The 12,753-nt window shown below is 40.0% G+C and overlaps 1 protein-coding gene and 1 long non-coding RNA gene across 5 annotated transcripts in view; one reads left to right on the forward strand and one right to left on the reverse strand.

The window, feature by feature from the left end:
- Window positions 1–12,753, reverse strand: part of LOC125967743 (uncharacterized) — a 136,460-nt gene that overhangs the window by 90,876 nt on the left and 32,831 nt on the right. The window contains exon 3 of the long non-coding RNA XR_011086704.1: window positions 7,164–7,203. This is a non-coding gene — a long non-coding RNA (uncharacterized lncRNA). The remainder of the gene's footprint in view (window positions 1–7,163; window positions 7,204–12,753) is intronic.
- LOC125967738 (protocadherin-9) overlaps window positions 1–12,753 on the forward strand; it is a 102,921-nt gene that overhangs the window by 65,271 nt on the left and 24,897 nt on the right. The window lies entirely within an intron of this gene.

A 12,753-nucleotide genomic window follows, 5' to 3' on the forward strand; every position in this document is an offset into this window, starting at 1 on the left:
ATTGAAAAATACGTTTCCCTCTCCAAAGCCAAAATTCAACCAACTCAACAAAAATCTCGTCTTTATTTCAAGAACGATCGTCACAAGCTAATCAAAATACATCCCAAAAAATGTCACTTTCCCTGACACTACCCGAAATGTCCTTCCAGTCTCCTTGCATGCGGTGCCATATGTGTTCGAGCTTGTCCAAAGAGATTTGACAAGGGCCCTGCAAGGAGAAGGAAATAAAACGCAAAGAGATGAGGCAAACATTAATCTTGTTAAGTTAAACGCCGACCCCCACCTCCTCGCTCTGCTCCGCTCCCCAGTTGCCTGCCCAGATAATACGCAGCATTCACAGTGAAAAATCTGCTAATTTCAAACCACAACTTAGTCTGACTCGCAAAAGCTTTTAGGAGAGGATGGGGGGGAGATCTTAGATGCCCCCCCACCGCCCCGGCCATTGTCTCGGCTTCACTCTCTGTCGCTCTCCGAGGGAGTCTTTAGATACACATGCAATCTTGTGTCTCCATTTCGTCGCTCACGCACACACATTTATCTCTGTCCTTCATCCTTGCTCTTTCCATGACCTTGAGATGTATGATGGATGAGAGTCTTTTGGTTTAAGTGAGTTTTTAAGTTTTAGATTGGCATTGATGGACCATATTGATTATGTTACACAGCGCAAGAGAGGAAATGGCTGAAAGACAAACATACAGTCATACAAATTACAAAGGGGAAGAAAAAAAAGGAAAAATAATTCCACTGTGGCTGATGTGTAGTTGGACAATGTTTCCCCCTTGTGGTGCTGGCAAGCAGGTAAGATTTGACCTGTATTTGTGGTCTGCCTTAAATCCAAATTGAACAGCTAAGATTGCTGAAAGCTGACACGGTTTTCGCTGGCTGAATAATGATTTTTTCTTTTTTAAAGAAGGCTAAGGAAATTGAATCCATGTTAAATTTCAATCTTATTTTGGCCGCCTTGTACTGCGCTTTCACCCTATTCCGGCTTTTCAGCCTCCAACAAAGCTCCAATCATCTTCCTTGAGGTAAACGGCGCTGTCACTATTGTGACTTTATTGATAATCATGAGAGCCTCCGCTCAGGTTTTTTTTTTTTCAGGCATATTCACCTTCTGAAACTGATTTCGGAATAAACACATTTATTGCTTTCACAAAGGCATATTTTGAAATATTGAATGATCCATCCAAGTCAACCAATCTGGGAAATCTGCTATCACCGCAGATGTTGCACATTACACAGCAAAGGAGAAAATAGCTTTTTAACCTTAACCTACATGCCTCTTCCTTGCTTTTAAGCTTTCAGTGGCGCAGCCGACTGCCGCCACCGACTAATAAGATTAGACTTGATTGTGCAGTGAAAAGCCGTCATATCCGGGCCGACTCCCCTTTTACGGCGCCTCATCTGGATCGCCCTTCCTCTCGCGGACAACAGAGGTCGGCCCACTAACGCTGACCACTTCGAGAAAAGTATAATATCAAGCAGGACACAGCTGCTAATGTTACAGAACGGAAATTGTTGTTTACCCCAAAGCTTGATATTTATCACGGGAAGAAAACAGCTGAGAGTTTTCCCACAATGTCCTTCCAAAGCGTGTTTTCACGGAAAACAAAATCATTTAGCAGTTTATGATAAAATATCTTCCCAATCTTATGACGCTTGTGATTCACACATCGTCTTGTGTGAATCATTGGAACTGGACAGAAGGTAGCCACATTGCAAGCTTCTTCTGTCACTTGGCAGTCAACAGTTGCAGAACGAGTGTGCGTTTGTGTCCGTCAACGTGTGTGTGTGCGTCGTCAACCAAATGTCCGAGCATATGGTCACCCTGTGGCTGTATAGATGCCATTAATGCCGTGCAGCCCCAAAGAGCTTACACCGTGTGCGACAGTCATCCCGCGATTGATGGCCTCGCCCGTCTCAACCATTACGCTGGCGGTTTTAAGCTCTTGATGACACTGTAGCATGAAAGATGAAGATTATTCCTCAATTGTGCAAGAGAGATGGGGCAGATTATCTCCGTGCAGAGATCTCTCCTCAACAATAACAGAGTAGCATTGCTCTCTATTTCCCTAGCAGCGCTAATAGTTGGCTACATGCAGCTCAAAGCTTTGATTTATTCATGATATCAGAATATGGCACTTATTTTTTTTTTTTTTTTCCTGCTGGCTTTCTAAATGGAATTGCATAAAACGGAAAAAAACTGCAGTAACAACACAGCTCATGTCAACAAAAAAAGTACAGCGTTCAAAATACCGGGCTACTTGTACCCTGAATATAAGCGATTCAGTAACACGAGGAATGGGATTAATTCTATTTTGGTATGTGTGTTTAGGGACTGACAATAAATATATATATATGAATATTCAGCTTGTGATATGATTTAGAGGAGCTGTACAGTAGCTGAACTACACAGACACATTTAATTCAGCGAGGTTTAACTGCAAGATCAACTCCAGCTCAAACTATTTGTGTTGAATCAATTTCAGGTCACATAGTCCACAAATGTTCATTAGCAGATAGACAGGAGTGAGGTGATGAACACGAAAAGGCCATCGGGAATCACCGGGGGCCACGGTATCCTTTAGCAAACAGAGAGGAAAGAACCAATTCGAGAACAACTACAGGAGAATAATTGGAGCACAAGAGCTTTGCCTCACATTAGCGGATCAACGGGCTAAGTGCTCGGCAGGTTACGCCAGTGCGTGGACAAAGAGAATAGAGACGGATGGAGAGGAGACAAATCGACCTGAAGGTTGACAGATATTTCTGAAGGTCAGAGCAGAGATAGTAACATGTCAAAACATTTTACAGCCCTTCAGAGAAAGCGCCGAAGCTCTTGAGATGAGTGTTCAGCATGCTGTGTGTGTGACACGGCAACAACTTTAGCCATAACGTCTCGCTGATGTGAAACGAGATTAGTTAAAACCGACATGTTGCCTTGTTAGTTGGTTCAATTTCAACCGGGATTAACAAATTTCAGAGCAGCAGAGAAAAGTTACAGCATGCTTATGATTGTTGGTTTATTCAAAAAGAGTCTATTTCAGGTAATGAGATGTAAATATATTTATCTTGATCTCATTGTCGTTTTCGAAATGTCAAAACACAACGTTTCTAATCTGGCGCTGTTAAATTTAGTTTGCATGTCAATCAAAGAAATAAAGGAAAAGGAGTAGAGCAAACGGAGCAGCTGTAAAAAGGAAGATTCGAAAGAAAAATACAGTTTTGTTAAAAGGCATTTTATTGCTTTGCCCTATGTTAGTCTGCTCTCACAACCGCTTCCAAATGATTTTTCCTTGATGAAAATATTTGTTACCGGGCAGATCAGTGGGTCATGTGGTTGCTCCATCATTCTAACTCTTGCTTACTTTCTGCGTTCCAAACTCAGCTCTGAAGTTTGCGTACAAAGCTGCATGCGGTGTCGTTGAAGTAAAGTACATTCAGGCTCAACTGGATTGAGATCAAACGAGACAGAGAGATAGCATGATATTGATGGATAGATTGATAGACTGTGTGTTACTCTCTCGCACTGATTGGTAAACTCCATGGGCTGTCAGCTCCAGTGAAAAGAGATCATGGTAGGTAAGCACTGAGCTCCTTGGAAAACAAAAAGCGTGTTCCCAGGCATATCCGTCTTGCTACTACGGCACGAGACTGATGCTATGGGATCTCCACTAACTTATCTTCTCTCAGTCTCTCTCCCTCACTCTCATCTTCTACCTTACTGTTATCTATCTTGTTCCTTGTCCGTTGTTTGTTTTGTTTTCTAGTTATGGGAAAGTAAGTAAAGTGTTGGCTGGAAGATTGTCGGAAGCATCTTGTCAGTTGCTTTCACCGGTTTTATTACGTCGGGGAAGATACCTTGTTCCCCATGGCGGAGAAGAGTTGTCTTTAGTTTGATCCCGTCAGATGGGGTAGCTGGATGCCAATGTTTTTCCATGAATATAAGGAATACGAGTTTGTAAGGTTTAGAAGAAGAGGAATGTTGACTAATTCTTGCAAGTGGAAAAACAGTCAGTAGTTTTCGCTGAGATTGTCACAAAACTGGCCTAAGGGCATTCCATGGCATTTGGTGTTCCAACAAAAGTGTCATTTAATTATGGGAAAATGAAGCTTCAAATTTACTTCATGGACCAGTTCTTGCATTTTTTGACACCTCTAGATGGCACTGTGGGTTTAAAGAAGGGGTGTCAAACTACTTTTTGTCACGAGCTGCATCGTTGTCATAGTTTCCTTCGGAGGGCCATCATGACTGACAAAAGACAATTTGTGATTTAAAAAGCTAGCATTATCTCTATTGTATAAAGTGTTATTTGTAATTTTAGTGTTGATGCACAATTTGTCTTTACTGGCCACATAAAATAATGTGATGGGCTGAATCTAGCTCCCGGGCCTTGAGTTTGACACCGATGGTTTAAAGGAATGGCAAGTTGCTTTCATCTCGACTTTTTCATTTCAGCAATTTCTGATCTGTCATTGACAGATTTTTGATGCAGTTGATTCATGGGTGTATGAATCATCACAGCACAGTTGACATGTCTCTTCCAATGTCATATATGTCAACTGAAGAACGGCAAAACTCAATCGGAAAACTAACTTTTAATCTCACTCGATTCTGTGGCTACAAAATTGAAAGTTGGTGTCGTAGACTTGTCCTTGCCCAATCGTGTATCAAATCAAAGCATATCCTTTATCATGCATGATATTACAAAGACAATAACAATCCCATTTATGAAAATTCAAACTACGTTTCGCCCCGACACCTGGCGTTCTGTTTGCGATGATGGAATCTATAAAGCTATTTCAACATGTCAAGAAAGATGGATATGGAGGAGCGAAAACAATCATTCAATGTTTCAGAGCATTTCATTTATATCTCTGCGTAATTTCCCTGGAGCTAAGGAGACCCATCGGTAACCGGCTTGCAACCCGACTGTCATTGCACTAGCGGCCTGCATTATCCCTTGTTCCCTATACACAAAGGATAAGCTTCTGGCTTTGTCCCTCTTGGGCTTTTTGAAGAGAGCGAGAAGAGACTCCAGTGGCAGGGCACAGCAGGTCTTTGTAGACTAAACACATTCTCTGCAAAAGTCAGCTTGCTTTACGCGATCAAACAGCTCAACGATGTAAGACTGCATACTACGGACAAAGAAGCCTTCACCTTATGGATCAGTCGTTGCGTTCGCCAAGAAAACGCCGTGATCATGCTTGAGCGGGAGCAATTCACTCATTTTTTCATGTATTTTCTTCCAATTTGTATTCTTGTTTTTGAATAACCTTTGGTCTAAGTGAACTATTGTTGAGTTGAAACAACAGACCAGAAAAACTAAAGAGACTTGAGGAGCTGAGAAAATATTCATTAAAATATGTCATCATAAGATATAAATATTAAAATAATAGATATAATAAATAATATATTTATTTATAATTAATATAATAAAATTATGAATATTAAAATAAAATATGAATTAATATATTTTAGAATATTAATCAAAATGTTGGAGGGGCTTAAGCGGGGCTACACAGATTTCAAGAACAGAAATTAAAAAAAAAATCTCTTGCATCATTTTGTTGTTAGATGAAAAAACTATGTGTTTTAGTAACCTATTTTTACTCAAGGTAATGTAAATTGGTCTCAAAATAGCTTTTCTGACCTTTGTGAAGTCTCTCAATGTTCTGCTGTGATGTTCACATTAATGAAATAGCTTAATTACGTCTTTTTTCTTAACACGTGAGCAGCTGTATGTCGAGTTGTGACTATGTATTTTAGTCTGGGCTTGCCATTTAAACTAGGAAGCAGAAGAAGAAAACAATATCAACACCTTACAGTAAACACATATAATAGCAATACAACTGCAGTAGCTCACCAAGCTATATTAAAAAAAAAAAAAAAAGTGCATTGGTTTGGAATTCCCCAGCTTGTTTGGCTTGCTGAGCTGCCTTAATTTGGTTGTATCATATTTATGCCTCCTGGTTGATACTCGACGAGATTAATCATCGTAAAATATGAGTCAGATCTGCCGCTTGTTTCCTGGAGGTAAAAGCTTGTAAGTCCGCTTGTAAATACACCCAGAAGAGAGCATGTCCTCCGAGACAAATATTAGCAAAAGTGAGGGGGTGAAAAAATAAAAAGGCTTGCTTGTTGTATGTTGCTTTCGGCTTTATCTGACAAAACGCCCTGCGTGTTTGTAGATGTATGCTTGGTTGTGGGATTTTATTAAAGCAAGGGAAGATTATGAAAGCTTAACAAAGTGGAAGTCAAGGTTATTTTGTTGTTGTAGCCTATCGTCTCTGGCCCGTGGTAGCGACCAGCTAAAAGTGCTGAAAGGTAGCGTCGGAAATCAGAATAAGATCTTGCGCTAGCAGTGTATTTCTGAGGCCAGTTAATACCCTCCGTACAATCTGCGCATTTCTGATATTGGCTGCTACGATCTTTCATCTTGACATAAGCTGGCATATGCTGAGTGGCTCCACATGTTTATCTTTTGTGCAACAAAAGCAAGGCCAAAGCATGGAAGGTAATCACTTCAAAGACCTCTATGCTCGACTCCAGCGTTAGATGCTGCTTCCCTTCTAATCAGCCGCTGACCGTGCGGGTATTATGTGCACTGGAAATGAGTTCACAAGATGTTCCGACTCCAAGTCGGGTGATGCAAATTGGGTGTTTTCCAGTTAAGGCTGTTATGGAGGAATACACAGTAGCCATTCTTTTTAAAGCCAGAGCTTTAATTATCTAAAGCTTTGATGCTCAAGTTTTTTAGGAAAACTTGGAAAACTCTTACGTATGTAGAAAATACAGTAAACAGAAGATTTTTTTCCTCTGTCCACCACAGGGTGACAATTTTCTGCACCTCAACCACTTTGGAAGGAGCAAAATGTTTGTGCAGAATATTTTTAAATTTGTTGCATGTGTTTTCATCATGAGCCTGGAAAAATATTTTATATTTAAATATTTTTTTACCCAATTTGGGTGTGAATAAAGATCGCATTTCAAATGTTACCAGAAAAAAAAACTGTAAATGTCACTATTTTCAAACAAATACATTTGTGATCCCTTATAAAACATTTGCAGAAAAGCATATTTTTCATTTATGTGTGAAAACAGATTTAGTCAACATGGATGTCGTGACATTTGAAAAATGAAGCACTTAAAGCACACTGACCTGCCATTTCTTAAACCTCTTCTTAAACCAACAGTGCCATCTGGAGGAGTCAAAAATACAATCATTAGTTCATGAAGCAATTATGAAGCTTCATTTTCCCATCACTCGAAGCACATCAGATACCTTCAGATTAGGCATCTTAAAAATGAAAATTCACTCCATTTTTTTTTCACTTCCAAAAGTAGGACTTCCAAAGGAACATGTCCATACTGTCAAATGGTTTTCACTTCACCAAGCACTTCCACTTTGGTAATGCACACACATGAGGGACACAAGACAGATACATGTGACAGAGCAAGAAGTCACCTCCGTTGACTAATGAAATTAAATGACAGCTCTTGAGCAAGAAGGGATGCTGTGAGAGCTAGCCAGACTGAGAAAGAGAGTGTGAAGTAGGCGAGGTTGGGGGATTGTGTCCAGCCAGGAAATTGAAGCCATCGCAAGCAAATTGAGTTCAGGTCATTTTGGCGGGCAAGAGCAGACCAATCAATTTGGCCTACTACTCAGTGCCTGTCAGGCTCACAGAAGGACACCTTGGCATCCAATAATAAGAGCACAGCAAACAACCCAAGTCCTGGCTCACTTACTCTCAGCTAACATCAAGCTATCTGTAATTTCTCCTTAGGGGCAATACAGCAATATAACTGTAGTCTGCTATATTTGTGTTGATACGAGCTGTCAAGTTAAAAGGTTGGAGCGATCCCTTTCACCGAGTCGTCCATCTCGAGACAGCGTTTGCATCTTCTCAAGTAGGAATCAACTGCTCGTTGTTTTCACGTTTCCCAATTGCACCTAATAGGAGTCGCATTCAAACCGAAGCCGATTACAGCAGTCGGCTAATTAACGAACAAATTGCGTGTCTCGTTCGGGAAGGTGAATTACTGCACGGCTGTTGTCAGATGAACGGAAAATAAGTTTCGCCTGTCTGAATGGTTGAAGCACAGTTATGTAACAAATATTCTCGTGCGATTTCGAGTTAAATTACTGGAGTTTAATAACATGAAAAACAGAAGCTTTATTGCAACCAATTTAAAAAAAGGTATCAAGGAATTGATGGGAATATGTTTTTAAACAGTTTGTTTTTCTCTGTACCCTCTGCTAACCTGTGGACAGTACATGACACAACATTCTCGTTCATTAACTAAATTACACAGCAGGAACGTTGCAATGCTGAGGCAACAGGCGAAAAGCAGAAGAATCATACAACCCCAAAGGCCTAATTATCTCTGCCGGCTCCCAATTAATCTATTAAGTTGTTCTGGATCAACAGCAAGACCTGAGGCGCCATTTCCGATATCAATATATTGCACCATCAAATAGACATGTTGCAGGTGCTTTTTGATGGCTCGAAAGCTGCTCCTGTATCTGCTTTCCAAATCCATGAACATTTTCAAATATCCAAAAGGAATCCAGCTCGCACACAAGCTCCATTTTTTTTTTTTTTTTTTTTACAATGTTGCACCGTGTAATTTTACGGCTTCTCTTTGCAAATGGAAAACTGCTCTCATGCTATTGATGACTTTCAAATCAGTCACTGATTGTTTCCGTGATTAGCCACTGGATTTAGGATGCTAAGAGGGGCAAGTCGGGTTATGAGATTCATGGGGGTACAGACTGTAGACATTAAGTTTGTTTACACACTGCCAGTGGAGTAGAGTTAGCGCACATGAGTGATTGCTGGAATATTGCTCTCGTCTCTTTAAACTAATAATCATTCTGCATTTTCCCCCAACACCCAAGCCCCCAAAGATAGCCTGCCCTCCCTGTTCTTCCCCACTTCAATAATGCTAATGTTGTTCTGAGGCTAGCAGGGGGTGGGAACAGTAAAAAACAAACAAATAAAAAACAATATACAGTAGAGTAGTATTGAAAGGTGTACTTTGTCTCGCTTGGATTTTTAGGCAGTTTGAAAGACTCCCAAGTGAGCACATGCAAATTTACACACCAACTACTTTTGAGTCTGTGCTCTGATTTATACGACATTGTTGCAAAAATGCTAATTTTTATACCATGGTTTGTTTATCCCCCAAAAAAAAAATCTTTCGGGGTATGTTCGAAATATTTAATAAGGTGTCAATTTTGCCTCGGGGTATCCTTGAATGACAAACATCGTTTCCAGTGATTTCCGTGACATAAGCAGCACGTTAGTGGCATTTGTTATTAAAGACGGATGTCACGTTCCTGCAGCCACTTAGTCATACTATTTAACATATTTACACAATTCTTTTTTTCGTTATATAATTGTAGCAATTACATAGTTTCCTTTAACTTGGCTTTTTTGTTTTGCCAGGATGCAATGTGATTATATCGCCACAGAGTACAATTACTTCTCATAACTCAGGTGTATAAAGTGACTTGGTCAGCAATTTCAGCTGCAATAGGGCAGCCAGTAATAAAAAATAAAAATGCTATTTTTTTCTTTTCACTTGCTTGAGCTCAACATTTCACAGTCATCACAGATCTGCGATGAGTGTGACACCGCACCATAGCTGCTGGCACATACGCTCAGAGCAGGGTGTCAATGCAAGATCTGGTGCCAATGTCAACAAATTTCCATGGCGCTTGTGCGTCAAAAGTTGTTAAAAGTCAAGCGGACATCTGCTGCTTCGTGATGTTGCTTAAAACAACTACACGTTGAAAAATGTAGAAGAGATGCCAGAAAAAAAACATTAGTATTTTCAGGCCACCAGAAAAAAAAATCGTGTCCATTAAAGTTGGTAGCAATCCACCAAATATGACTGAATAACAAATGGAATGATGAAAAATAACCATTTATTTATTTATGTATTTATTTATTTATTTATTTATTTATTTATTAAGGTGTTTTGGGTTTGTAGTATGAAATTGTGCAGTGGTTCTTTATTATTATTATTATTATTATTATTATTATTATTATTATTATTATTATTATTATTATTATTATCAGTAGTATTAGTATTGTTTTATTGTTATTATTATTAATATTAAAATTATCAGTAGTACAGTATTATTAATATTATGTTATTATTATTATTAATATTATTATAATTTGAGATGTCAAGGCCCGTGTTCAGTGCTCGTGATCCTCGGCACCTCTGCACAGTACTCAACAGTCGCCAGACTGGCAAATTCTCTTCTCACTGTGAAAGAGTCACAGAGAGAAGAAGTGCTGTCTCTCGCGCGTTACGGCTGGAGATGCCAGCAGAGAGTAGCGCCAATGAATGAATCAGAAGAGGTTAACATGTAGCTGATTCTCTGTGGCAGTTCAACAGATTTTTCCAGCCCTGCTTCAGGCGCACAGAGCAGGTTGCACTACTCCAATCTCGCAGTTCTCAGTAACCTGAAGTCAGCTTTATTTAACGACAGCCCAAATTTAGAGTGAAGGTGGAGAGCGAGAGCACGCGGTAGTGAGATGTTAGCTTCACCCGAGAAAGGAAGTGTGAAAGCAGTGTTTTAGATGGAGGTTGCTAAAAATATGGATAATTATCAGTCTGAATCGAAAATGCTTCAATCTAGTCAAATGATTACATGTACGTTTTCCTAGTCTGATTTCCGACACACTTTCCACCATTTTCCTTTTACATTAAAAAAAAACTATAAGGAAATGATCCTTAAGCTAATAAAGGACTTGAATTTGACACAGCTTGGGAAAAGAAGTCAATCATTTAGTGCATCTCATCCCAGTGCTTTGCTTTTATAACTCACATTACTCTTTTGGACTGTGCTCATCACCCTCATTTTCCAACTTTGGCACATGAATCAGATAAGCAAGGCCAGCTCAGTGAGAATATTGGACGAGCATTCATGTTGGCAGAATCAGTTCTTGAAGCAAGTCGGTCTAATGCGAATGCATGCAGAGATAAGGAGTACTCATCGAAATGTGACTAAAACATATGCTGAGTTTACAGCACGGCTTTCTTAAATGAAAAACTAAATGTGGAAGCCTGCGAACCTGGCCACGGGACAGACCGAGTCAGAGCGAGCCGAGTCATTTGCGTAAAAATCCAAAATAGGCAGGACTGTGATTCAACTGTCACTTAATATTAATCTTAAATAAAAATGGCTGAAGCAAAGCATCGAGATTATTTCATTGTTGTTTTTTTTAGATGTATTTACAAAGGTGACCAGCAGATGGCAGCGCACCTTTGTTCTTCCAAGGAAATAGAGGGGAGGAATGGAAAGATCTTGTGAGTTCTACTCTCCCGCATGACTGATCTCCCTTAGCGGTGCGATTGTGAGAACACACTCGTAGGATGTGTTCTCTCACTGCAGGTGTCAGACTGCTGCGAGATAAGATTATTTGTGGGGTGGGGGGGTGAGGAGGTTGCATTCTGGTTGTGCAATTGTGTGCGTCTGAGCATTAACATTCTGCTCAGTGTGTGTGTGTGTATGAGCATCTCCCTTTAAGATTGCAATGTTATACAGTGTTTTCTTGAAATAATACCACACAAAAGTTGTTTTGGATTTTAACACTGCGCTCCATGTGGTCAGAAGCGAAAAGATGGAGGAAGGAAAGAGTACAAAGAAACATTGTTAGACGTGTGTTTACTGTCACACGGCGTGGGTCTTTATTTTGACAGGCCTGGCAAAACGTTTTTCATTTTTAAAAAGGACGAGATGCTGGAAAATGCATTCTGTTTTAAACACAGATTGCAGGTTTAAAAGTCAATATTCCATTTTGGTTTAAAGGGCTACTTGTTTGTTCTTGATTTTAATATGAAAAGCCGAGCTCTGAATCAATGAAGCCGGCGCAGTTTAAATTCATTTGGAATGCAACCATCTACTTTTATAGACCTAGCTAAGATTTACAGCTACAACTAGTCTGGAGAGGGCTCAGACATTTTCCTCTTTGATGATCTATGTTGACTTGGATGACATTTGGATGACGTGTGCAAAACTGGCTTCTGATCTTGCCGGCTAAATTTTTGTACAGTTTGCATAGCAAGGGCAAATGTTATTCCAGCTCTTCCTCATCGTATGCAAGCTTGCTTTACATGTCACCTTGCAGTAATAACCTGCTTCTATTTATTTTTTTTGACAGTGTTTGTTTGTGCAGGGAAATTATTCACAAAAAAAAACCAACAAGCAGATAATAAGGGTTAGCAGGCGTGATAAGCCATAATAGCTTGTAAACTGGCAGCAGGGACAGTTAAAGCTGGTTTATGCTAATATTATTACAACCGACAGTCGGCAAGCCGGAACGCGGAAAATATCTTCAAACGTACAATCGGCCACGTCTCGGAGATGGAATCAATTCACACATTTGCAAGTCTCACATAAGTCTCAAGTTGTTACATTCGAGTCTGAGCCAAGTCAAGTCATTTGGGCAAGTCCGGTCCAGTCCTGCCTTGTGATATGTCAAGTCATGATCTATCAAGGGAGTCGTTTCCATCCACCCTCGCTTTTCCATTCTGTTGTTCCTGTCCCCATAAATGCACCCATCCATTATTTACATCCATCACTATGGAAGTATTTTAATCTGAAGGAAGCATATTTCTCTTTGCAAGACCACCCCCCCTCGCCCCTCCTTCAACCAGGCAGCCTTTTCCTCCTTCTTATTTCTATTATTAGACATCTTTTTTAGTTGGATTGAATGCCGCGTGTTCTCGGA

Source organism: Syngnathus scovelli, chromosome 4 (assembly GCF_024217435.2).
Source record: "Syngnathus scovelli strain Florida chromosome 4, RoL_Ssco_1.2, whole genome shotgun sequence".
Classification (NCBI taxonomy): domain Eukaryota; kingdom Metazoa; phylum Chordata; class Actinopteri; order Syngnathiformes; family Syngnathidae; genus Syngnathus; species Syngnathus scovelli.